The 23,430-nt window shown below is 45.9% G+C and overlaps 1 protein-coding gene across 3 annotated transcripts in view; it reads left to right on the top strand.

Annotated features, from left to right (window-relative positions):
• Positions 1-386: 386 nt before the first annotated feature.
• SIPA1L2 (signal induced proliferation associated 1 like 2) overlaps positions 387-23,430 on the top strand; it is a 201,773-nt gene continuing 178,729 nt past the window's right edge. For 2 of the 3 annotated variants that reach the window (XM_019712891.2, XM_019712888.2), the window contains exon 1: positions 387-663. The gene's annotated coding sequence lies outside the window, so the exon portion shown is untranslated. Of the gene's footprint in view, positions 1,384-23,430 lie in introns of all 3 variants that reach the window. The other variant, XM_019712889.2, reaches the window with a different exon arrangement.

Here is a 23,430-nt window from a genome sequence, read left to right as displayed (position 1 = left end):
CAGGGTCGCGACTGCGCAGCGGGAGGCTTGGAGCCAGCTTCGGGGGTTCACTTACCCCTGACAGCGGGGCGAACAAATTCGGAGGAGGACGACGACGGCTTTCCCTCGGGGCGGGTCCAGGTAGGGCGCACCCGCCTCAAGGCCGCAGCTCCCACCCCAGGAAGCAGCCCGAGCCCCTCCGGGACGCGCCGCTCCCGCGCGCCGGGGCCTGGGAACTGCGCACTGGCTGCTCACAGAGCCCGCGGGCCCGCGGGACGGACGGCGCCCTAGTCCAATCGCGAGGCGGGGCCGAGGGGGCCTGCAGGCAGCGACCAATGGGAGGCCGCGGCGCGGGTGGGGGCGGTGCCTCGGGGCGGGCGGGCGGCGGCGTCGGGAGCCGGCGCTGCAGACCCAGAGCCCGGGAGGAGCCGGTGGAGCCCGAGGAGGACGGCGGCGGCGGCAGAGGAGGAGCAGCGCCGCGCGCCCGCCTCGGCCGCCTGCCTGCCCGAGCGCAGGCCGACAGCTCCAGCTCAGCCGGCGGGTCCGGCCGCCTCCCGCCGGAGCCCGGGGCAGGCAGAGCCCGGGCGGATGGGCAGAGCGGGGCGGCTGGCGTCCAGGCGGCGGCCCCGGTACGCTCAGCGCGCTCGCGGGCTGTAGCTGGTCCCGGAGGTCCGCGTTTCTGAGGTGCGTGTCGGGGCGAGCGGATGGAAGCCTGCTGGTGGTGTCTGGGGACGGTCTCGGCGGGGACTGTCCCGCGGTGAAGGGGCTGCAGCTGGGGGGCTGGCGGCCGGGAGTTCTGGGGCGCAGGGAGCCGGGGCGCGGGGTCCTACTCGCAGACGCGCCCGCGCTCCCGAGCCCAGTGGAAGCGGAGCCGCCGCTGCTCGTTCTCAAAGTTATCGATCGCCTGAAAGGTTATTTCCGTCTTGGTGACACGCTCACTAATGAGGACCTCCTCCGGGCGCCCGGCGACTCCTCTGTGACTAACCGGAGAGAAAAGATAAAAGGTTGCCCGACGCGGTGCACCGGCGCGCTGGGCGAGGTTCCTGCCGAACTTGCTGCGGGTGATTCCCGGGGAGATGGGGCCCCGAGCGCCCGCCGCGCCCGGTCCCCCTTTGTAGGACCGCGAGCGGCCGGTGACCCTCTCACTCGGCGCGACCTTCCCTCGGAGTCAGACGCCCTCTCGCCGCCCCGGGCGCCGAGTCTGCTGAGTCCTCCGCTCCGGTCCCGTTCGGGTCCCCACGTTATTAAAGCTAGTTTGACCGTGTCCTTGGAGTATCCCCACGAGCACCTCAGATGAATTTCCAACCGTGCCGCAAACCCGAAGAATCAATTTCGGTTCATCATCTAGGAGCGCGAGGAGGCTCCTCGGGAAGGGAAAACAAGTTGGCATTACCCCTCTGGGAGGTATTTGTCATCATTAACCTGCTTCAGTTAAATTAATTCAGCCCGAGATGACTCCAGCGCGAGTACTGGGAACATCAAGTGCACCGGTCACGGAATTGTGGCCACCAAACAGGATTTTGGTTAAAATAAAATAGTAGAGATTTTGGATTTTGCTGAGATTTGGACTTGGTTTTGGTAAGGATGGCCTTTTTTTTTGTTGTTAAACAAAGAACCTTGTTGATTGTCATAGGTTTGCTCAGTAAGTTCAAAATAGTCACTTAGATTTCTCTTTTCTTTGCCTCTTTTGTCTGCAGTTTTCATTTCTAAATGTTAACACTAGATGGCTTTCTTATGACAGACATTTAGTGAACTGCGCTTTTAGTCGCCTATGTGCAATCAGGTTTTAATTTTTACAGTTTTACAATTAGTAATGAGGGGGAAAATACTGTTATTGCTTTCTTTGAAAATGCATTACCTCCCTATAAAACCAATATTTATGCAGATTATGAAAAGGTGGTCTGTTATTTCTGCATTCTTAAAGATGAATTTCAAGAGACAACTTGGTTACTGTTTGTAGTCACAAATTTGAGGGTGTCTGTTTCATGCTTTGCCTTCGTATTTGAAGAATTCAAACTTCTACGGTAAGATCTGTAATGCTGTTTAGACAACATTTCCACTTACGATGTTTACCACTTGATTTCGTGGTTCGCTGCTTGATTTGGAGAGGTATAAAAGAATATTATTCATGGGAAAGTACAATCTTTAATGAGTTTGGATGCAGATAGCATTGATTCTGGCTAACATTTTCATTCATGCATTTGAAGAGGTGTAGTTGAAGTGTGTACGCATGATTCGTACCAAGGGTGACGTTGGGGACAACTTTCCTTCTCCCCAGCTGATAGTTGATATTTGTCCATTTTTAAGCACAACCCCTTTTATGAGAAGTACAGTAGCCTCTAGTTGGCCATTTCAGCAGCAGCACGTTCTCAGTTATGTGTTTTTAAGTGTTTTCTTCAAAAGTAAGACCATAGCAGCCTGTCCAAATCTTGCCTAAGTGGCAAACTTATTTATAAGCTGGAGAAATATCTTGAAATTATCTTTATAGCTGTCATTTATTATGTGTCTTGCCCAGCTTAAAATATAACATGTTGAATTTGTTTGTTCTAAATCAGAGCGTATTCATAAATAACTGAAGGGGGGAAAAGCTAGCAAACATCTGGGAAGTAGGAAATGAAATGAAATCAGAAACAGCTTTTATCAATACCCACATGCTACCTATAGATGGGGCGAAGTGAATTTGGATAAGAAGCAGTGTAACATTTGGTCCGGAAAATAGAGCGGGAGATAAATTATAGGTATGGAGGTGGAGCTTCTGGCTTTGGAGTGTGGGCTGCAGATTTGCTCCAGCTGGTTTAAGTGTATATTTTTCATCAAATGCTTTTTATGTTTTCAAATTTTTCCTTTCTCACAGAGCTTCGCTTTTATGGAACGTAATAGGGGAATTATGAGAGCTTGATGACTTGGCATTTACGATGCTTATTGTAGTTAAGGCTGTGTAATACGGGTTTGTAAATTTTGTTCACCCCCTTTCCTGACAGGAATGGTATTTTGAAGAGTTTTTGATACTTGAGCTTAGTAAACTCCTGTCTACCTTAGGGGATCTTTTTACCTGAGGCAAAAGGGGTAGTAGTGAGTTACTCATTTTGAAAATCTATCTATTCTTGAAAGTGAGGAAATACTCGTGAGCCATCCTGAAAGGGCAATTGTCTGGCAATTCAAACCGGTTTAAAAGTGCTGTGTTTGGTTAACAAAACTAGTTTCAAAGGGGTTGCACGTTTATTGCATAGTTTGCAAAGAACTGTGTGTTTATGTGGATATAGCTCCCTAGACCCCAGCCATAATTGGTAAATGCAATTTTTTTTTATAAGATTGGGGAAGGCATTGAATCTTTGAACTTATGATGTACTTATGGTGGTGGTTTAGGATTACAAATCCTTTCAAAAACATGCTGAATTTGAAGAAAATTTGGACTGTTATTGTTAACTGAAAAGCAAAACAGTTGGGTTTTTTTTTGTTGTTGGTCTTTTTTCTTATTTGAACTTGAAGGAAATGTGCAGTGCAGTTCTAAAGAATACACAAAGCCATGTTCTGGATTTTCTCCTTCTATAATGTACCTAACTCCTTTGCAGGATGATAGGATAGAAAGCTCTGGGCCAGAGGGACGGGAACCTCGTTTCCTGCCGCTACTGCCTGTCACAGATGAGTTTGGATAAAGTGTTTCCATGATCCCTTTCAGCACCAAAAGTTTAGGTTTCCATAACGTTTAAAATAAACATATCAGAGTAATGAAAGTCACTGAGTGAGATAGTGTACATTTTTTCATGATTATGTCTTTTCTTTCTTTGGCTTATTGTAAGTTTGTATGTGAACATTCATGAGAGTTACAGCTTACTTGGTTTACCTTGAAATCAATGATTCAGAAATTGATTTTCTATTCTAATCATATTTAGCTGTGAATCCTTTTAAAGAAGGGCTAAGAGTGTGATAGGAATGTAAATGCCTCAAACTTAAGAGATAAATTATTTTGATCCTTTCTGAACTTGGTCATAAACTTTGGTTCCAAAGAGTGGTCAAAGGGAGCCAGATCTGATCCATAGTAGAGGTTCTGTTTCTTGGGAGATTTCATATTTAGTGTAACCCAATTCCTTGATAACTTTTTTTTTCTTTTTGTACAACATTGTAGAGCCAAGTTCCATGATAGGAAAGAAAAAAAGATGCAATAAGTTGAGTTTAGTTATACTAGAAAGGGCCTTATAGTTATCCTTTCATGTTGTCCCTATACTTTTTTTCATCCACCTGTAAAATGAAAAAGCAAAAAACAAAACCAAATTTTAATGATTGTGAGATTTGTCAGTATTTGATGTTGCTGCATTGAAAACGTGCACCAGCAATTATTATCTACTGTCAGTGCATCTATCATCAAGATATGTTGATTTCCCTGTCCTCCTGCCCTACCCCCCACGCCAAAAGGAGGGATACACATACTGTCTGACAAACTAAAGTTTTTTCCATCCAGAGAGGACATTTCTTAAAATTACCCAATGCATGCATATGTACCCACCCATACATGTATACATGTGTACACACATGCACCCACCCATACGGATGTGCATATGTACCCACCCACACACGTGCATGTATACCCACCCTTACACAGACACTTTTTCCCCTTGCACGGGTCAGTGAAAACTTCACTAAGGACCAGGGTTTGGAAATCACTGACCAGTTCAACTAACCCTTCTTTGGAGACTGGGTCCCTTACCTGCTCTGCTGGTACTGTCCCAGCAGTACCTGCACGTCGCCAGGAAGGGGTGGAGTGCTCCATCTTTCTGATGGCTTTCGACTACTAGACAGTGTTTTTCACCTGTAGGATTGAAATCTAATTCTACCTGCTTATTTGAATTCTGCTCCCTTGGTGGTCTGCCAGACAGATCCTTTGATAGACGTGCTTCAGTTACTCACTGAGCAATTCCTGTCAGAGCTGAGCAGGCTCTTCCGTCAGCTCCTGCAACTTGACCTGTGTGGAGTCGGAGGCCCTCCCTCCGCCTTGCGCGCTGTGCTTGCACCGTTACAGTCCAAGTTTGCATTCGTTTTCTGGTGGCCATGCTACTCAGACTCAGTGAGTTTCCTCTGCAGTAAAACCCGAGTTCAATCACCTGCTGTCACTAAGCCACATCTTCCTTTCCTGTGCTAATGTGATTACAAAATATTTGTTCAGTGACTGAAGGACTGAGAAACTGGGGCCGCCCTGTGACCTTTGACCTCTGTAGAGATCTTAGGCACTGAAAAGACTAAAAATATCAGAATGTTGGACTTTCTTAAACTTATTTTGCAGTTTGGTATGGTTTTATTTTGAGTTGCTTGCAGATAGTGGGGAAGAGAACCATGCTCTTTCCCCATTTTCCGGGTGGTTTAATTAGTTGATACTCTTTTCTCCCTGTTGCACAAATTTTTAGCCATAGGGGCCTCTTGAGTGCTGCCAATTAGTTCACTCCATATTTTTCACTTTTGCTTGTTTGCTAAATCTGCTGGAGGAAGCTCCCAGTTAGTTGAGCTGTTCAAGAAATCAAAGGAGCCCGAAGTAGGCTATTTAATTGTGTGTGTTCAGCCACTCTGAGGTAAGACCATCTAGGTGACGAGCTAGTGTTAAAAACCATTACTGAGGAAAGTAAGAACTCATGGCTGAGTGAAAATTATATATGCTGAGGCAAACTGTTGTGTAGAATTAAGATTTCTGTCTGTAATGCTTAGGACACAGTAGCCTGTGTCGTCAGTATGGTGGGGTGAGGGGAGAAACTTTCCTCCATCTAAAGTCTAATAATTGAACCTACAGAAGACAGATTAACAAGAGAAGATAACTAAATTTAATTACATACGTAGGTGTGGGAACCCCGCATACATGAGAGAGTCAGAGACAGAAAGGGAAAATGGGGTCTATATGAGATCCTGTGCTAAGGATGGGGTAAGGCACTTGGGGCTTTGGGGGAGGAAGGTCATTGCAGGACGATAAGAGCAGATGTCCAGTAACTAGTATTCCTGCCTGTAGATAGGTTATAAAAAGGTATTTCCGGTGATAACTCTTATGGGCAAGACTCCTCCCCTCTTTAAGGGAGCGGTGAGAGTTTCTTGTGAGCCCACAGGGTCTCAATTGCCTTCAGCTCAAAATAATCCACACGCCAAAGTGGCCCGTCTTGGGGAAGCCGGTCTGAGCCTCATCAGCATATTGGTCGCTTTCTCTGTCTTCTCGGGACGTTCTGATAGTACATTTGGTCCTTGTTGAACAGTGCACGTGGCTCAGGAGCAGCTCTGAGACATTTGTGGTATCGAGGCTTCTAATAAGGAACTTGAAGACTTACACTCTGGATTCTTCAAAGAGGACAAATGCTGTTGTTTCAAGTGTTTAATGCCTTAATCCGAAGAACAACCGTTTCTTTGTAGTAGGATCTCTAAGTTTTTTCCATTGTGCATCCTATGTATATAGAATCACCTTCTAAATGTCCATATATGTTTGCCTATGTATATATACATAGGCCTGTATACATACTTGTGCATTTGCACCTGTGTGTATATTATATATTTTATACATACAGTATATTGTATTATGTATAATATATACATATGTATGTATAATTGTGGATGTGTGATATATACAGTTATACATATGATATGTTGTAATATGTTGTGTTGTTGTATGTATATAACTTTACCATGGTAAGATGTGGACATTATAAAACTTAAAAATATAAATTTCAGGAAGGGTGATATTAAAAATAAATAGAAGTTGGGGTATTTTCTTTTGCCCCTGAAGAGCACTTTGTTCCCCTTTGAAAGGTGTGGCCCCAGCCTAGAGACAGCTGCTCTACCACCCTCTCTGATTAGAGAGTTTCCAGAGGACCTGCCAGGGTCTCGTGAAGGAAGTGCAGACAGGCTCTACCCTTAATGGGCCCGATACTTACTGTATGTGTTCTTTTTCCTGAGTACGTTTTCTCTTTGGCTTGTTTTCTTCTAGAATTGGTTGTGGGTTGCTTACTCTGAGCTTTCATTTTTTTGGGGAAATAATGTAGTGGCAGGTACTATTCTCCTTGGAAGCACCATGCCGTCACACCCAGCCAACACCACACCCAGGATCAGGATGGAAGGACATAACTAGTCCTTTGATCATCCAGAAACTTCTAAAGGGTAAGAACAAGTTCTCGGAAAGTGCAGATTCATAGTGTAGTTCTGCTTGTGAGCCTACAGCCTCCCCCACCTCAGTGTGAGGAAGGGGGAGCATCCCAGCCCCTCTCGAGAGCTTGTAGGCTGGGAGGCATAGTGAGGGCACGCAAACCACAGCTTCTGTGCACACAGCTACCAGCTAAACTAGCTCGCCACCCCCCTCCCTCCTTTTGCACTCTCCCCTCCCCTATAATCTGCTTGATTTTAATCTGTAGCACTTATCATTGCCTGGTTTTATACTGTGTGTTGATTTTGTATGTTTATCTTCTGTCTCACCTCAGTAGAACTCAAGTGTCACGAGCAGGGATGTTTCTGTTTTACTGCTGTATCCTCTGCGCTTCTGTGGTTCTTGCCACATTACAGGCTCGCAGCAAACACATATTGGTTAAAGGAGTGATTGACAGCTATAGTTTGCACATGAAAGAACTGTGTACCTTGGCTTTTGTAGAACTAAGTAGTGTTGCCTTAAATTTCTATTTCTGTTGTAAATAAATGATCTAACCAAATAATCTTTTATACCTCATTTTCTATCTTTTCTGGGTTATTTGAAATGACCTGTGATTCAACTCTGATATTGAACTGGTCAAAATGGAGAAGTTGTTTCTGAAGACGGTAACAGCAGAGTTCCATCTGTTCCAACCTGCATAGCCCATCGGAGGGGGTGGTTCTGGGGAGTCTGGGCACCCTGGGCAGAAGCAGGTGTCCTTCCTTTCACGGGAGGGGTGGGACTGAAGGAGGTTTCAAAGCCGGGTCCCAGCTGACGACTGCACAGCCTGCTGGAATCACCTGAGGCTGAAGTTCACTTAAATGCCCTGCTCTGGGCTCGTTAATAAAGATAACTGAGAAAAAATGATTTCTGGATTGTGCAACATTACCTGTTGTCTTTTACCTCTTGGTCTATTAGCCATGATAATTTCTATAGGAAATAATGATTTTTAAAACCCCCTCATTAGTGTATAGTACACCTTTGTTGATTCAGTACTTTTAAGGATTGTAAAGGACATTAGTGTTGCTTATGCCTTAAATATAGTAGGTGCTTGGTAAACAAAGTTTTAATTTTACATATAGAAGTCTTTTATCCTTACTATCCTGACCTAGTACTAATTCCTAATACGTGAATTCAGGGGGATATCATTCTAACTCCTGTTTGTTTAAATTTGTATGTTAAGGTACGCTCTGATGAGAGCTGTGGGCAAGGCTGAGAAGTTAGCCTAAATAATAGTAAAATCACCTAATTTATCAACAGATCTTATTTGAGGGTCATTGTAAGTCATTTGCTTGGAATAATGGGTCAATTTTCCTATTTACAAAGTTTTAAATGATGACGGGAATGAGTGAGGGAGGCTGATGTTTTTGACTTAGGAACAGAATGAAGAACTGGGGAGAGAGATCCCCAAAGGGAAATTTAGAGACAGTTATTGTGTTGAACTTTCATTTATGTTTTCTCACATACTTACAAGAACGTTATAAGGCTGATGGGATTATCCCTTTATTGATGCAAAAACTAAGGTTTAATGAGAGAACATATGGTTTTCTGAATTGTTTTTCTTAGAGTTTACCCCCCAGTTTCTTTGCTCCAACTAATAGGGCTTTTTCCTCTGTCCCACAGCTGCCTTGTGAGTATGGTTGGTCTCAATAAATCATAAAAGGAATGAATGAAAGGAGAGAGAGAAGAAGGAGGGAGGAAAGAAGGTACATGCGTATGAGAATGGTGGAATTATCCAACTAAGTGCCCAGAGCTGGGCTAATGAGCTTATTGTTCTAGTATAAAAAATGCTCTGTCTATCGTCAGTGGATCATCTGTTATTAGTTAGAAATTTTGTAATTTGCAGTGAGGTGGCCGATCTGCTGATTGAATCGGGTTATCTGTTCTTTGTTGGGAAGTGAGTGGGCTCTCCTATGATCATGCTGAGAACATTCCTTTACCTCCTGAGTTCTTGCCAAGATAAAAGAAGTACTATAAGAGGAAAACAAATTTTGTTTTGCATTTATACTTTGCTAGATGTGCATGATCTTTGTTTAAGCCAGTTGAATGTGAATCCTTAAATGTCAGACATTTAAGTATTGAAAAGGATTCCTCCACAATACTTTACACACCCAAAGAAAAGTGCTTACAACAAAGAAAATCACCGCCTTGCAGATGGAGCCCATACAGACTTTGTTCACCTTGTCATTGAATTATAAAACATTAACAGGGGAGCCAGAATAGGCACATTCATTGAAATGCTTGGCTGGCTCTGTTCCAGAATATTGTTCCCCTGGTGGAGGAAGCAGGACGAGTTGTGTAAAGCTGGCAGTTAGCCAGTCGGAAGAGCTCTGACGCAATCATTGCAGTAACTACTTTGCTCCGACTGCTAATTTTAGGGCAGTTAAATCTGGTGATGTCTGATGGCTGCTGTCGCCATGTGTCTGGTTCTGGGGAGCTTTCTAAATCCGTCCTCTGAGCCTAGCACCATGCTCAATGCTTCCCGAAGCGAGCTGTCTCTTAGGGGGGTGCGGGGTTGGCACTGGGGCTGGACAGAGCGAGGGGCGCTGCCCAGGACGGTTCCAGGAGACACCGCCTTTAATCGTCTGATTTTCCTTGTCATTCCATCAACACATCCTGGTCCTGTGTGTCCTTTCCTTGCGGTAGCACCTGGGAGGTGTGTGTGGGGGGGGACGGGGAGAAGTGTGACTGGAGGCCCCCACCTCTGTGCAGCAGCATGAGGACAGCCACTTGTTTTCCTGGCCATCTGCAAGCTTTCGCTGCTTTAAAACTGAACTTTGACCTTCTCCTTTTCCGGCAAATTACAACTACGGAGAAAGATGATAATTTTTTCAAAGCTCCTTGGAGCATTATATAGAAGAGCAAAGTAGGACCTCCTTGCTATTGCAGAAGACGGAGGCGAGTTGAGGGGTGATTTGGGGGCCGGGTCTAACTTCCTTAGCTTCCAGGGCAGGGAGTAAAATTTTAAAGTGAGGGTGTAGGGCCACATAATTTTGAGGCCTCGTTAAACGCTGGCATTCTAAGATGCCCAGGGAGCAGCAGACCCCCTAGGCTCTGAGATCGTGTCACTTCATCCCTGTCCTCTGCTCCAGGTAAGTGTCTGGGACAGTCAGCAAATGAACCGACTCATACCTCGTATTTCAGGCCTCAAAGGGACCTTCCAGTTAAACTGGAATCAAACCGCCTCATGTTGCTGATTCAGAAATAAAAGAAAGTTTTAACGACTAGACCTATTGTAAGATGGAATGGGCTGCCTTATTAGGTGATAAACCATTTCTTGTGAGTTTTCTGGCCCAGCTGCTGAGCATGTGCCAGGTGGATTAGGAAGTGAGTCCTGTGTCAGTGAGACTCTAGGATGGGTGGGCTCTGCTTCTTCAGATGGAAGGCTGCAGGGCACTGAGAGGATGGGGGTTTTCATACTCAGGCGAACATTCCAGAAGGAAGGCCCAGAGTTAGGCTCTGCAGAACGCTGAGGATTGGCATTTTTGCTGAGCAGCTCTTGTGAGCAGGGACTTTCAGTCTCTGTAGGGGGCCAGCAAATACAAATGAGATTCTCTTTTCCATTAAAGCCCATTTGGGCGTGGTTGGCATATGCTGTCTCTGTGAACTCACTGCCTGCATCCAAACTCCTCTCCTTGCGGTGATCGCCATAGAGTTTCCCTCCACTCCCAAAATGCATTTCATTAACAAAAGCAACATCAAGGAGACGTGATGGACAGTATTTTTGAAGTGATTAATTTGTCTGTCATGTAAGATAGTCTGATCGCTCCCCCCCCCCCGTAATTTGCTAAAGGTTATAGAGTATGTCCAAAACCTAATGGAAAAAATATTCTGCACTCGTCAGAGATAGAAAGTAAATGATTTTTAAAAATTGAGATATAATTGACTTATGACACTGTATTAGTTTCAGGTGTATAGCATAATGAGTGTATTTGTATTTATTGTGAAATGATCATTACAGAAAGTCTGCTTAACATCTGTCACCACACAGAGTTACATATTTTTTTAATTGTGATGAGAACTTTTAAGATCTATCTGCAAAATGCGCCCTACAGTATTATTAACCATGCTCTACATCACATCCCCGAGACTTATTTATCTTGTACCTGGAAGTTTGTACCTTCCGACCACAATGTTTCGGTATGAAATCACTGAATCTGTTTTAGGAATTTTTTTGGTCCAGAGAATATGCACGCAGCATTATATGTACAATTCAAGGTCACATGTTATAAGACTGTGTATTTAGGAATTTGTAACTTTTGGTAATTGATTTACCAAAGTGATTTATTTTCAGATTGTTCTGAGTCATCAGGGTTTTAAGCTGAGGCAGCCTTGGGAAGCAGTGAGCTTACCTCGCCCGAGCACCTCGTCCACCATGCGGGTCTCTGTGACGAGTACGGCGCTGCAGTTCACTTGCTGTGTCCCACCCAGCCAGGTGCTGTTTTTGTTATTCGCTAACACTGACCTCGGTTCCAGCAGGTTCTCCTGCTCTGAGGAGATGGAGCCTGACACATTATCTGCTTATATTATTTATGTGTGTGTCTACTTGGAAAACTTTAAGTAAAAGAAAATAAATCTCTTTATTTTTGCAAAGCCTATTTTTAGCTCTGTGATTAACGTCTAAAAGAAGTTTGAAATGAAGTACTTTTATAAAGTACCTCTGAGGAATAATTTTAAGTTCATATGCAATAATTAGTGAAACTAAAATTTCCTGACTTCAATTTTATGACACTGTATGGAGAAGACTGACCAACGAAACCTAAAAAATCAGGAGATTTTTAAGTCGCCTGTGCTGAGGAGATATTGGTTAGCAAAATAAAGTCCTGGTTGACTTAAAAATGAAATTCTGGACTTAACCGCTCCCATTGCTATGCCCACTATCACTGAACGTCTCAGCTGCTAAACTTCTCCAGCCATGACTAAAACTAACAAAAAGTTGTCATCAGCAGTACCGGTTTAATGATTTTTTGTTTGTTTGTTTGTTTGTTGTATTCCGTTCTTTAGAGCTGCATTGGTTAGGGTAGTTGTACCTGCCCTAAAAGAGACTCCAAAATGCAGTGTCGGACTAGAGAGAAGCTGACTTCTCTCTTGTGCCACCGCCCGAGGTCTCCACAGGTGGCTCTGTCCCGCCTGACACTCAGGGACCCAGGCTCCTTCCCGCTTGTTTCTGCTCCCTGGGGCCTTGGCCTCACTGCCTGGGGAAGCTCCCTGGGCACGTCTGCGCCCAGGCTTGTTGAAGACAGAGGGAGCACCCAGGAGTGCTCATGTCAAGACCCCAGGAGGGTCTTGCATCGCTGCTGTCATTCATTCCTCTGGGGAACTTGACCACGCCCAGCTTCAGGGGGTGCCGGGGAGTGTCCTGTAGGGGCTGTCCTTGCACGTTCGCTCCAGTGCTGAGGACATGGTATGGCCTGGTAGGTAGTGGGTGCTCAGGGGTGTATAGCCAGCAGGTGCTGACTGAGCTTCCTGGTGCCAGGCGCTAGGACGGGCTCCAGTTCCGGTGGTGAATAGGCAGACGGGGGTTGCTCTTACGGCACTTTCATCCTGGAAATAGTGAATCTTTTACCGGTGTTTCTCAGTAGATTTTCCTTTTTTAATTGGAGGTAGTGCTGTCTTTTCAACGTGCAGTTTAGTTCTGGGTGGAGGAAGGGAGGGTAAAGCCTAATGATAGTGAGATTGCGGACAGATTCTGTAACTAAAAGAAGTTTCACTGGGGACGCGGATTAGGGGATGTAGTAAAGGACCTGGCCGCCTGTTTAAAATTTGTACTCATAATCGAAGGCGTAGAGACACTTGATGCATGGAACATGGCCCCAGGGCTTCTCAGGGGACCTTTCCGGTGACTGCAAGGTGCTTCGGATGCGAGCCATTCAGAGGGAAGCTCCATGGGGGTCCAGGGCCATCTCCTGCTCTGAGAGAAGCATGGTGGGCTCATGGGGAAAATTGTGGGGAGCAGTTAGTATGCTGTGATTTCCCCTCCTTTGTGATGACCTGACATCATACCACCCTCCCCAAAAGAACTTTGAACACACTGCCACCACCTAGAAAGACTCTTAAAGCAACAGAGTGACCCACCAAAGTGGCCGCGTTGGAGACCTTGTGGAGCAGGCTGTGCATCTGTCCCTGCTCTCGGGGACAGTGCACCGCAGGTCCGAGGGTGAGGCGGCAAGAGAGGTCACCTTGCCTGGGCTGGGCTTTGCATTCGGTAGTTACCTGTGGGTTTCCAGCGCTGTGCGGGGCAATCCTGTGATAGCACCCACGAATCTTCCTTCCAGAGGGTCCCCCTGACATCTGTAATGTGCTGTGAACATGAGCCTGTAGCCCTGGAAATGACTGAGGGAAAAAGACTTCTGCTCCTTTGCTCTGAGCTGTGGGGCCACATCCATCTTGGGGTTTAAGCCCCTTTTCCTGGAGGTTGGAGTGTTCCGGTTCTTGAAGATTTGCAAGCGAATGAAACTTCCAGATAGGCTTGCAGTTGTCACTTTCCCTAACAAAGTGAAAGCCAAGTGGGGACTTCTGGTTGAAATAAATGACACTTAAACATTTTTTTAAGGGTGGAAAGGCTGATCAGTGATTATTTTACCAGGTACGTGGCGGCATTTGGACACTCTGGAAGTTGCATGCATTTCCTCTCAGTCACTGTTATCTGCTCAGGAGATGTTACCCGGGTTAGGCTGATTTTGCTCAGTTTTGCCAATAATTGAAGCCTGGGGGGATTCAGGGAACCTCCCTGGTGATAAGAGCACAGCTGCTAAGCGTAACTTTGAGAGAAGAGGAGCATTTCTTGAGCCTTCCGTTGATTCTGGGCAGGAGTGGAGCCGAGCAGCTGCAGATGGCGCGTTTTCGGCTCACGCTGTGACGGTTTGGAAGTTTTTTACATCTTTTTGTTTGTAGTGAACGAAAGAGCAGTGTGGAGCTTAATCGGCCACGTCAAGTCCGTACATTCTGGGGACGGTGTCTCTATCTCAGCTGAAGTATTAAACATACGTGAAGGGAGGAAAACTGGCCTGAGATTTATTGGAGTCTGATGCAGCACCGCTTAACTTGCCTCCATAGAATGTGTGTGCTTTGACTTTCCATTAACTGGCAAACATTTACATTGACCTTTACCCTCTGATTCACTATTCCATCAACCAACCCCTTTATCTTTCTCTGCTTTCACTGTTACAGGAAGTATTCAGCAGCCCCGGCAGGGAGCATGGGCCTGCATTTCCATGATATTAAATTGGTTTAATTTGTTGGTTGGGTAGTTTGGAGGAAGAAGGGAATGCTTCTAGAGGGGGCAAAGTTTCTTAGGGGTCACTGTCTTCAAGGGAAGAGGGGGAGGAGACACCAAAGAATTTGCGAATGTTCTAGTAATCCTCATAGAAGAGGTTTTTCCCCAGCGGCCTCCCACTCAGTTTCTCTATTGTTGTTGGACTCAGAACAAAGACCTGCGACCTTGCTGCTAACCCGGGGCCATTCCTACAGGGCTGTGTTCAGACCCTGCGAGCGCGGCTTCCTGTCGTTCAGACCTGGGTACGTTCTGTGCATGAAAACAGCACAAGGCACCTGAACGACCATATTCTGAGGTGAACCCAGTTGACCTACGTCAATAATTACTTTGCCATTATATCGTTTTGGTTCTTGAATTATAACTTAATTAGAGGTTTCTAAAAGCTTGGTGCTTCTAATGTTGTCTTTGTAGTAGCACTTCTCTTTTGTTCAAAGTGTTTAGCTCTTGCTGAATTCTGAATATTTAGATTCCAAATACAGTAGCACCTCGGTTTTCGAACGTCTCTGTTGACGAACATTTCAGTTTACAAACGCTGTAAATTTTATGGATCTATGGTATCATTAGATAGTAAAATTCATGCTAAATTTGCAGTTTTAGGGGTTGATTTTAAAGATCTGCAATGGATTAACCCATTTTGCATTACTTTCTATGGGGAAACTGTGCCTCGGTTTTCAAATGTTTCCGAACTTGAACGGTCTTCTGGAATGGATTATGTTCGAAAACCGAGGTACCACTGTAATTTCCAGTATTATCGGAAGACAGTTCCATTTTGACAGCTTCAGAGAAAGCATAGAACATTGTTAGCACCTGGAGGTAGTCCCCTTGATTCCCTGGGAAAAGTGGGTGGCTGCTAGAGACCACCTATGACTCTGCTTGCTTCTTGTCTGGGACTTCTGCAGCCGTTACCTTCAGGATACCTTAAGTTAAGGTGAAGGGGCTTGTAAAAATATTACTATTTTCAATAATATCTGTTTTGGAGTAGACACATTGGCAAGTCCATCCTCTCAGTAGAAAATTTTTTGTGTATTTCATTTCAAAGCTACAGAAATAATCCAGGCCGTTTGCTTCCTGACACCTGTAATCCTGTTTACTCTCTTCTTGGCATGAGTGCTACCAGTGCTAAAGATAACACAAAAGAAAAGTGTTCTAAGTTTTCTTACTAGATTTAACATATGAAATTACAACCCTGTGAATGTAATCACAATAAGTATAAGAAAAGCAGTTAAGAATCATGCAGTTTGTGCATGGAAATGGTGCATTTAATCGTGCGAATCACACTTATCGCACTATTGTTGTTCTGCATCATCATCAAACAAGTCACGGTGCAGAGCAGTTCTCCGTGGTAAATGCTAGCGCTGCGTTTTGAACAAAAACCATGAGTGTCAGTATTTACAGATTTCAGTGTGATAAGTGATATTATTTTATCTAATCAGGGTCAGACTGATGACATGCTGTTTGGGGGGCATGATAATATGTATCGAAATGGTGTCTGTGTTTTGTTTTAGTAACATCCTAGAGAGACCCTCTCACGAAGCACTTTAGGGAGTTCAGTGTATTCATTTTAAACGTTTACCCCCAAAGTAAGCAAATTTCTCTTTGATCAACTGTTGATGACCAGGCCCAACAATTCATTCTGTAAAGTAGTAGTTCATTTGTCTTTTGATGAACAGAAGAGATTCTGGATCTTGTGTACGTCGTGTGACAGTTGACAACTAACCATGAAATGTCACCGCTGTAACACTGCCCTAAAGGGCATGATTAGTCTTGCGACTCACCATACCCGTTCAGCAACTTCCAAACTGGCCTCCAGTAGTTTGATGTGGGCGGTTATCCTGAATCAGCTTTCAGAGAATCGAGATTAAAATAGTGGAATACAACCATTAGAAAAAAAGTTATTTTTTTATTATTGTTTTTTAAGCAGCTGCCTCTTTAAAGTGGAAGGTGTATATTGGCACTGGATGATGTTTGACTGCATGACTCGCCCAGGGTGAGGAAGGAGTTAGAAGACGGAGTTCGGGGAGGATTTATTTTTCTACTGTGAATCGAAGTCCCTCTGACCAGGTGGCCTGCCTGGCACTTGGTGGGTATTTCTGGGTGCCCTGCATCTTATGCATGGCGAGCTGGTCAGCCCCGACTGCACACAGCCCACCTGGAGCTTGTAGGATGTGCATGGACGTCTGCGTGTGCAGCATGAGGAAAACTTTTCGTAAGTTGGGTCACTTCATATAACTCCAAAATGGGAGAATAATGTTTTGTTTTGTTTTTTGTTTTTTTAATGAGAGGGAGAGTGTATAAATGGCTGAAACTGTGCTAACAGTGTAGAAGAAGAGATGACGTTGTAAATGGGGCACAAGCCTGCGATTCCAACCCATTTGTTTTCTGCTATTTCAGTCTTGCCTCCATATTGCAGGCGGTCTGTGCTCTGCAGCCCCCACGGGACATTTGTGCTCCTGTGAGGAGCTGTGCTTACAGATTCACTGTTTCCCCCTCCAGAGGACAAAGCTGGGCATGGGTGGGGGATGGGGACGTTACCAGGTAACCCTACACTGGTACCTGAGGACTTCAACCAAAGCAGCTCTTCATGACACTGGGTCAGATGCTAACAGATAGGAGAAAAGAAAGGGCAGTGCAGTTTGCTTACCTTTCCGTACTCAAGCACGCCAGGGCTTCCAGGTTAAGCTTTGTGAAAATTTTAGTAGAGTAGGTTAGTAATTGTGTGGAGATTTGGGGTGTGGAATTTACCCCAATGAAATCATCACCTTTGGTCCAAAAGATTTATGTGTGAGCGTGCTCTATTAATTATAATGAGAGAAACTGGAAAAATATTGGCAGTAAGACATTAAATTATGATTCCCCATATGATCAAGTCATTTAAATCAATTAAATATCTTGTTTTATAAGGCCATTTAGTGACATGGGAAAATGTTCACAGGATATTAAATGAAAAGTATTCTTGCTAAGCTGTATATATAATGGATCGCAATTTCACAGGAATATTAAATATGCATATGCATTAACAGAGCAAGGGTACATTAATACATTTACAGTGGTTATTACTTGTGGTTGTTTTATGTGTGATTATCATTTTCTCTTCTTTTTGCATTTGTTTTCCAGTTTTTCTAAAATGAGCATATTAATTTTGTGATGGAAAAACCATGGTATTAAAATACTCAAATTATTTGGCTCAGTTATATGTATCCTTTAAAAACTTAGTCTGTTTCGGTATTGTTTCCTGGCTCAGCGTAGTTTAGATTATTTTATTTTATTATGTAATCTTCCTTGATTTGTTCTTTTGATTCTATTTCACAGGAGTTTTCAAGGCACATAATTAACAAACATTTATTAGGTACCTGTTAGGTCTGATAAGTATGTTTTTGGTACATGGTCTTTACCATAGAAGCATTCACCATCTATGGCGGTAGATCTCCTGTGAAAATCACTTGCTTGTCTTGTATGTTAGCATCTATACATGATATTTTTCTACCCTTTGGCTACCAGCTTTCATTTAATCTTGTTATATAGGAAAAATAGATATACTATGTGTATAATTCAATCTAATTTCAGGAAATGTGTTTTTTATTATTAATATAATTTGTTGGTGAGGCACTGAGTGGCTTGCTTTCATCTACATTATCTTATTTAATCCTCACAGCTACCAGTCCTTGACAATAGGATATCTTTCTCAGTTGGTACTAAGAGTTAAATGATAGACTTTGGCATTTACTTTAAAAACACCATTAATGCTCTTTCTTATCTTTGAGAGCGGAGATCCCTTGGTTCAGATAACTTCCATGTCCTTTTAGCAGTATAATTGCTAGTCCTTTGATACTATGCTTTTTGACATTTACATTAAAAATAAAAATTAGCTAATTTGTAAGTTATAAGGTCTCAAAAAGACAGTTCATTCTTCTCTCATACCTGTTAATGGTTCTATTAAAATCCTGAAATGGCTTATTAAATTATGTGCGATGTCAAAAGCTAATTGTCTCTCTGTGAGTTAGTCTACATGACTTATTTAAGAATTATGTTTGAATAGCGACTGAAGTCAGTTTTTAGTATCTATCAAATTGTAATGATTGTAGATGAAAAGTATTAATAGGTTAGGAAATCCACTCCTGTGTGTTACAAATGATGCCTCTGAAACAGATTCAGCGTCAGTGTCCTTGCAATCCCCTGGGCTTGTTTGCATCATGTCTGATGCCCAGACACGGGGGTCTGAGTTTGCTGTGTCCCCTGCACACTGCCTGATGGACCTGACACCAGGACCTGAACTTGACGGTGGGGGGGGTGGGGAGCAGCCAGCACGTGTGTGATGCGTGTAAGAAGGGGGGAGTGCATTGTTGGAGAATCAGAGCCTGTCTATTTTTTCTTACTTTGAATTATAATTTTTAAAAATCACGTTTCACAAGTCAGTGTGATTTTCGTGTGATGAGTGTGAGGTTTGGAGTCACAGTCACACAGCCCGTCTGCCGAGCGAGCGAGCGCCTGCCGTGGTTCAGGTGACCCAGGCTCTGGGCCACCTCCAGCCTCTGCATGGGACGTGACACCGGATGTGAAAGGAGGTGCTCACGAAGGTGCGTTGCCTGCTGTTGGCACAGTAGGTGCTGGAGAACTGTAGGCCCACTGAGCGCAGCCTGCTGCCTGTCAAAGCCCAGTGAGTTTTGAATGAATAAACAAACCGTTTTTTAATGTCAAAACAGTACGGAAATCCAGTTTTTAGTCCAGGAGTACTTCTCATTAGGGATAATGAGAGTCCGTCGCAAGGTTGGCTTGAAGAGAGTCGGCTTGAATTCCAGCCGGCGAGGACCCCTCGTGCTGAGCTCCTGCTGGGCTCCTCTGAAGTCCCTGAGCCTGATCTGAAGAGTCCCGGATGTGCTGGGTCCTTCTCTCCTTGTAACGAACCTCTCCGGTGGAGTCCATGGACTCCTTTGAAAGGTGCCATTCAGCAGGTGTTAAAGGAGATACATAGCTGACAGATGCAGGATGACAGAAGGACTTCTTAAAGTGGATGGTGGAGTGTATATATCATGTCCTTTCCTGTTAAATTTCCTGATCTTAACTTCTGGATTTCAAAAGGTATCGTTTTCTGGATATCCTTTTACTTAGTAATCAAAAATAGGTAACTGTAACCTTTGTGATAGTTACTATTAGGGCTTCTAATAGAGATTAGCTTGGGAAGACTTGAGTGGGAGGTGGGGTTAGAGCAGGGCCTGAGGGCCCCATGTGCATCAGACAGCAGTGCGCCCTCCTCATCCTGCAGCAGATGAGAGGCGAGTGCCCAGGGCCTGGCTGTGGCCCCAGCACCCAGCACTCCTGCCCCTCACGCTGTGCTTCTGGGTCTTTCCAAACCCTGGCTTGCCCGCGGCCCCGCCCTTCGTGACTTCAGCGCCTCTTCAACCTGCTGAACACCCTGGTAGAATACCGTGGTCTCTGTCCCCGTGGCTCCTGTTCTCTGACCACTTCTGGTCCTTTCTCCGCTGCCACTGCTGGCCTCTTCTGCCCTGAACGCCTTGACCTGTTGGGGTTTCTTTGGGCTCTTCTCCCTGTGGGTGACCCTGCCGTCCTTAGTGGCTTTTCTCATTACCCCTGTGCTGGTGACCCCCAGTGCTTTGCCTGTCTGGCCTTTCCCACCGCCTCTCCCCATCTTCCTGGGATATTCTTAATACATTTCAAAGTAAATGACTTTCTTTGGGATCTGCTACCTTCCCCCACAGATGTTCACACCCTCTCTGCTTCTGGGTACTGGACTGTCACCATCAACCGCATCTGCCAGACACAGCGCAGCAGGATATTAACGCACCGCATCTGCCCCGTGGGTCACCAGCATCTGCCAGTTGAGCTTGAGAGATGCCTCTGGAATCTGTCTTTCTCATCACTGCTTCCGCTTTACTTCTTTGAACTGTGGAAGAGCTCTCTGGCCCGTGTGTCTAATAAGGCAGCCGCTAGCCAGCCGCGTGTGGCGATTTAAATGAATTAAAATGAAATAACAGTACAATTCAGCGCAGCAGTCTCCCGCGCCGCACTTCATGTGCCGCGTGGCCGCGGGTGGCTGGTGGCGGCCGCACTGGGCAGCACCGACGGCCTCCGGGAACTGCCGCTCCCGCCACTTGCTTCTCACTCCCGCGCCGCAGCTCGTCCTCGTGTCAGCGCCCGCATGTTCCTGACAGAGGCGGTGATCCCGTTCCCGCAGCCCCTGCGTGGGGAGTGGGTGTTACCTGTGCCTCAGCGTTGGCAGGCGCGCCCCACCCCCGCCCCTCCACTCGGGCAGCCCGCCCTCCACGCTCGGAGCCCCAGCCGCTCGCCCTGTGCTATGGTCCTCGCGTGGCCCTGCTGCTTCTCTCCCTCCGCACAGCCCCTCTCTGATCGGACCGCCCCCCTTCTCGTCTTTCGCAGACCTACCCCCTTCACCTTTTCTCTTTGCCTGTGACACGTGTTGACGGCGCTGGCCTCTCCACTGGAGGCGGGTCTCTAGAGCATGGTCTGCAAATGGGGTTGACTTTGTACCCTCTAAATAATTTGTTTAAAACTGTGCACTCCCTGCCGTGTTTTTAAGGTGACATCCAATATTTTTTTAATCATAAGTTCAAATGATTTATTTTTGTTAGTAGGAAGTGGAAATATTAAACATCTTACAAGATGAAGACAATAAGAGGGTTGATACAGTTGGAAAAAATCTTTCACAGTAAAATTGGAAAGAATCGATTTTAACTACCTGGCTGAAAAAATTTAAGAGAATCCATCATAACTCATATTTCTTCCTTTTTTTTTTCTGAATCCAAATGGGCCAAGTTTCACCCCTAGCAGAAATGTGGTTAAGACACGTGAAATCAGGAAGACTTATGAACTCAAGGGTCCTGATTAATTATTAAGGAAGATTTTCCTAATAATCACCATTTTGAATTATTCCTTTGTCAGTGCCTTGGAGGTTTTTCACTTATTTAGAATAATATTTAAACTTTGGAACAATGTACCAAGGTAAGGTTTCAGTGAGAGAGGAGCTGTTGGGAAAGCGGGGGTGGGGTGCCTGTCCATTTTCAAGCAGAGTGCATGAGAAAGGTGAGGATCTAGAAATTGCTTCCTTAGACTCACCTTCACCTGTTGCCTATCCCTGGAACCACATGCACGGACTCTGGGAGTGTCTGGGGGTGGGGTGTCCTGGGCCTCCGAGGGAGGACGACAGCTCTAGACAGGGCCGTCCTCATCCCTCAGCTCCCCCTGTGACCCTCACCCTTCTGTCCCCGTGTGGCCCTCACCCCCTGTCCCCGTGTGGCCCTCACCCCCTGTCCCCGTGTGGCCCTCACCCCCTGTACCCGTGTGGCCCTCACCCCCTGTCCCAGGGCCTGGCTGTTAGCCAGTTGGAACGCCGCAGGCCTCCCCAGAGGGGCGCCTCCCTTCGAGGTGCAGTGAGGATGCTGCTGAAACCTCCTCCTCCCCTGTCGGTTTGCCCTGGGCATCGCTGGCCACAGGAAGCAGGTTGTTTATGTTATGCCTTGGGGAGGAGTGGAAATATTTTTGTCCTGAGAAACAGTATCTGTTTATAGAGAGAAGCCTGTATGATTTTATCGTGCATTATGTAACCAGTTTTCTGGGACACCAATGATGGCCGCCTTCGCACAGTGGCTGTGGCCTATGTGTCCTGAGGCTCCCCTTTTCTCCCGGGGTGACCGTGACCTCCTGCTCTGCTCTGGAATATTGTGATGTGGAGCTGAACATCAGCCTTCTGCTGACTTCACAGCTCGCTCAGAGATGGGCCGCGTTGTGTCACCCAGCAGGCGTGTCTTTAATTTAGGTTGGCATCTCTTTAGGAAATTATATAAACAGACACCCTCAGGCCCAGCCTCAGCTAGCACAGGGTTGGTTCTCGGCCATCCTTGGACCTGCTTCTCTCACCCCTGTACACTCAGCTCCCAATTCACAGAGTAAGGTGTTTGCCCCGATGACTCAGTCTTGCCCATGGGAGATTGGCTTACCCAAAATAAGTTAGAAATTCCTGATTGGAAATAAAAGGGAGTGTTTATTTTGGCCCTAACTCATTAGGGAGGGGAACTAGGGGGGAAAAAAGCTGATTTGAGAATTTTTGTTTTCTGAATGTGCTCGCTGACCTGCTTAATACAGCACAGCACAGATATGCAAAGAAACGGGGTTTCTTTGTAACTGTCACCAGCACTGCCCCTGCATTGGAAACCAAAGGTGGGTGTCCTGTGTATCGCTCCTTCCAGAGCTGAGCCCCAAGTCCTTCAGCATCCTTGGCAAGTGTCCAGCAGAGCCCACGGTCTTAATTCCAGGACCCCGGCAGGGCCAAGGGTGCCCCTTGGGTAGGCAGTAAGCTTCGGTGTGGATTATTGCCCCCGATTCCGTCCAGAGCCCCACGTAGGCACAAGCATTTGCTTTCTAATCGTAGCACATTAGTTGCTAAAGTTTTCATCTGGTAAATCTGAGTCACACGCATTCTGGAAGGTGCTGCCTGCCTTGGACAGGAGAAGCCGAGGTAGATGTGAGATTAGCGAGTGGCTCGTCAAGTCCTTTTGAGAGGTGCCTTCTGCAGAGCCACTCTGCTTGTGCTGTGGCTTCCTCCTGCTGCACCTGGCTGACTGCAGTCACCTTGGCGGGACGCCCAGCCCTTGCCCAAATCTGTGGTATGTGCTCTGCTCAGAGCTGCAGCAGGGGGCCCGGGAGGGTGGTCTCCAGTCTCAGGGGGGGCAGCTGTACTCCAGGGAGCAACACCTTTGCTAAGCTCTCAGAAGCCGTCACAGCTGCCTCTTGCTGGTAAGGCACTCGGGGTGGGCACAGGGGTGCACACCATGGGTTGTGTGGTTCCCCAGGATCTGTTACACATTCTGATCTGATCGTGTATAGAAGGTGATGCAACTTCCTGTAACAGGTAAAAATTTGCCTTTGGCCAGAATTCTTACTGGCAGAGCTTTGCTGGAAAGCTGTCAGGATCCTGCTGTCCTGAATGCTCCTGCCAAGTGTGTGTTAGTTGGGGAGGGTGGGGGGGCGCAAGGTGTCAGGAAGCAGCCACTGGGTCGGC

The sequence above is a fragment of the Rhinolophus sinicus genome, linkage group LG12 (genome assembly GCF_036562045.2).
Source record: "Rhinolophus sinicus isolate RSC01 linkage group LG12, ASM3656204v1, whole genome shotgun sequence".
NCBI classification, from domain to species: Eukaryota; Metazoa; Chordata; class Mammalia; order Chiroptera; family Rhinolophidae; genus Rhinolophus; species Rhinolophus sinicus.
Note: the sequence above shows the minus strand (reverse complement) of the source record. Positions and strands in the feature narration are given on the sequence as shown.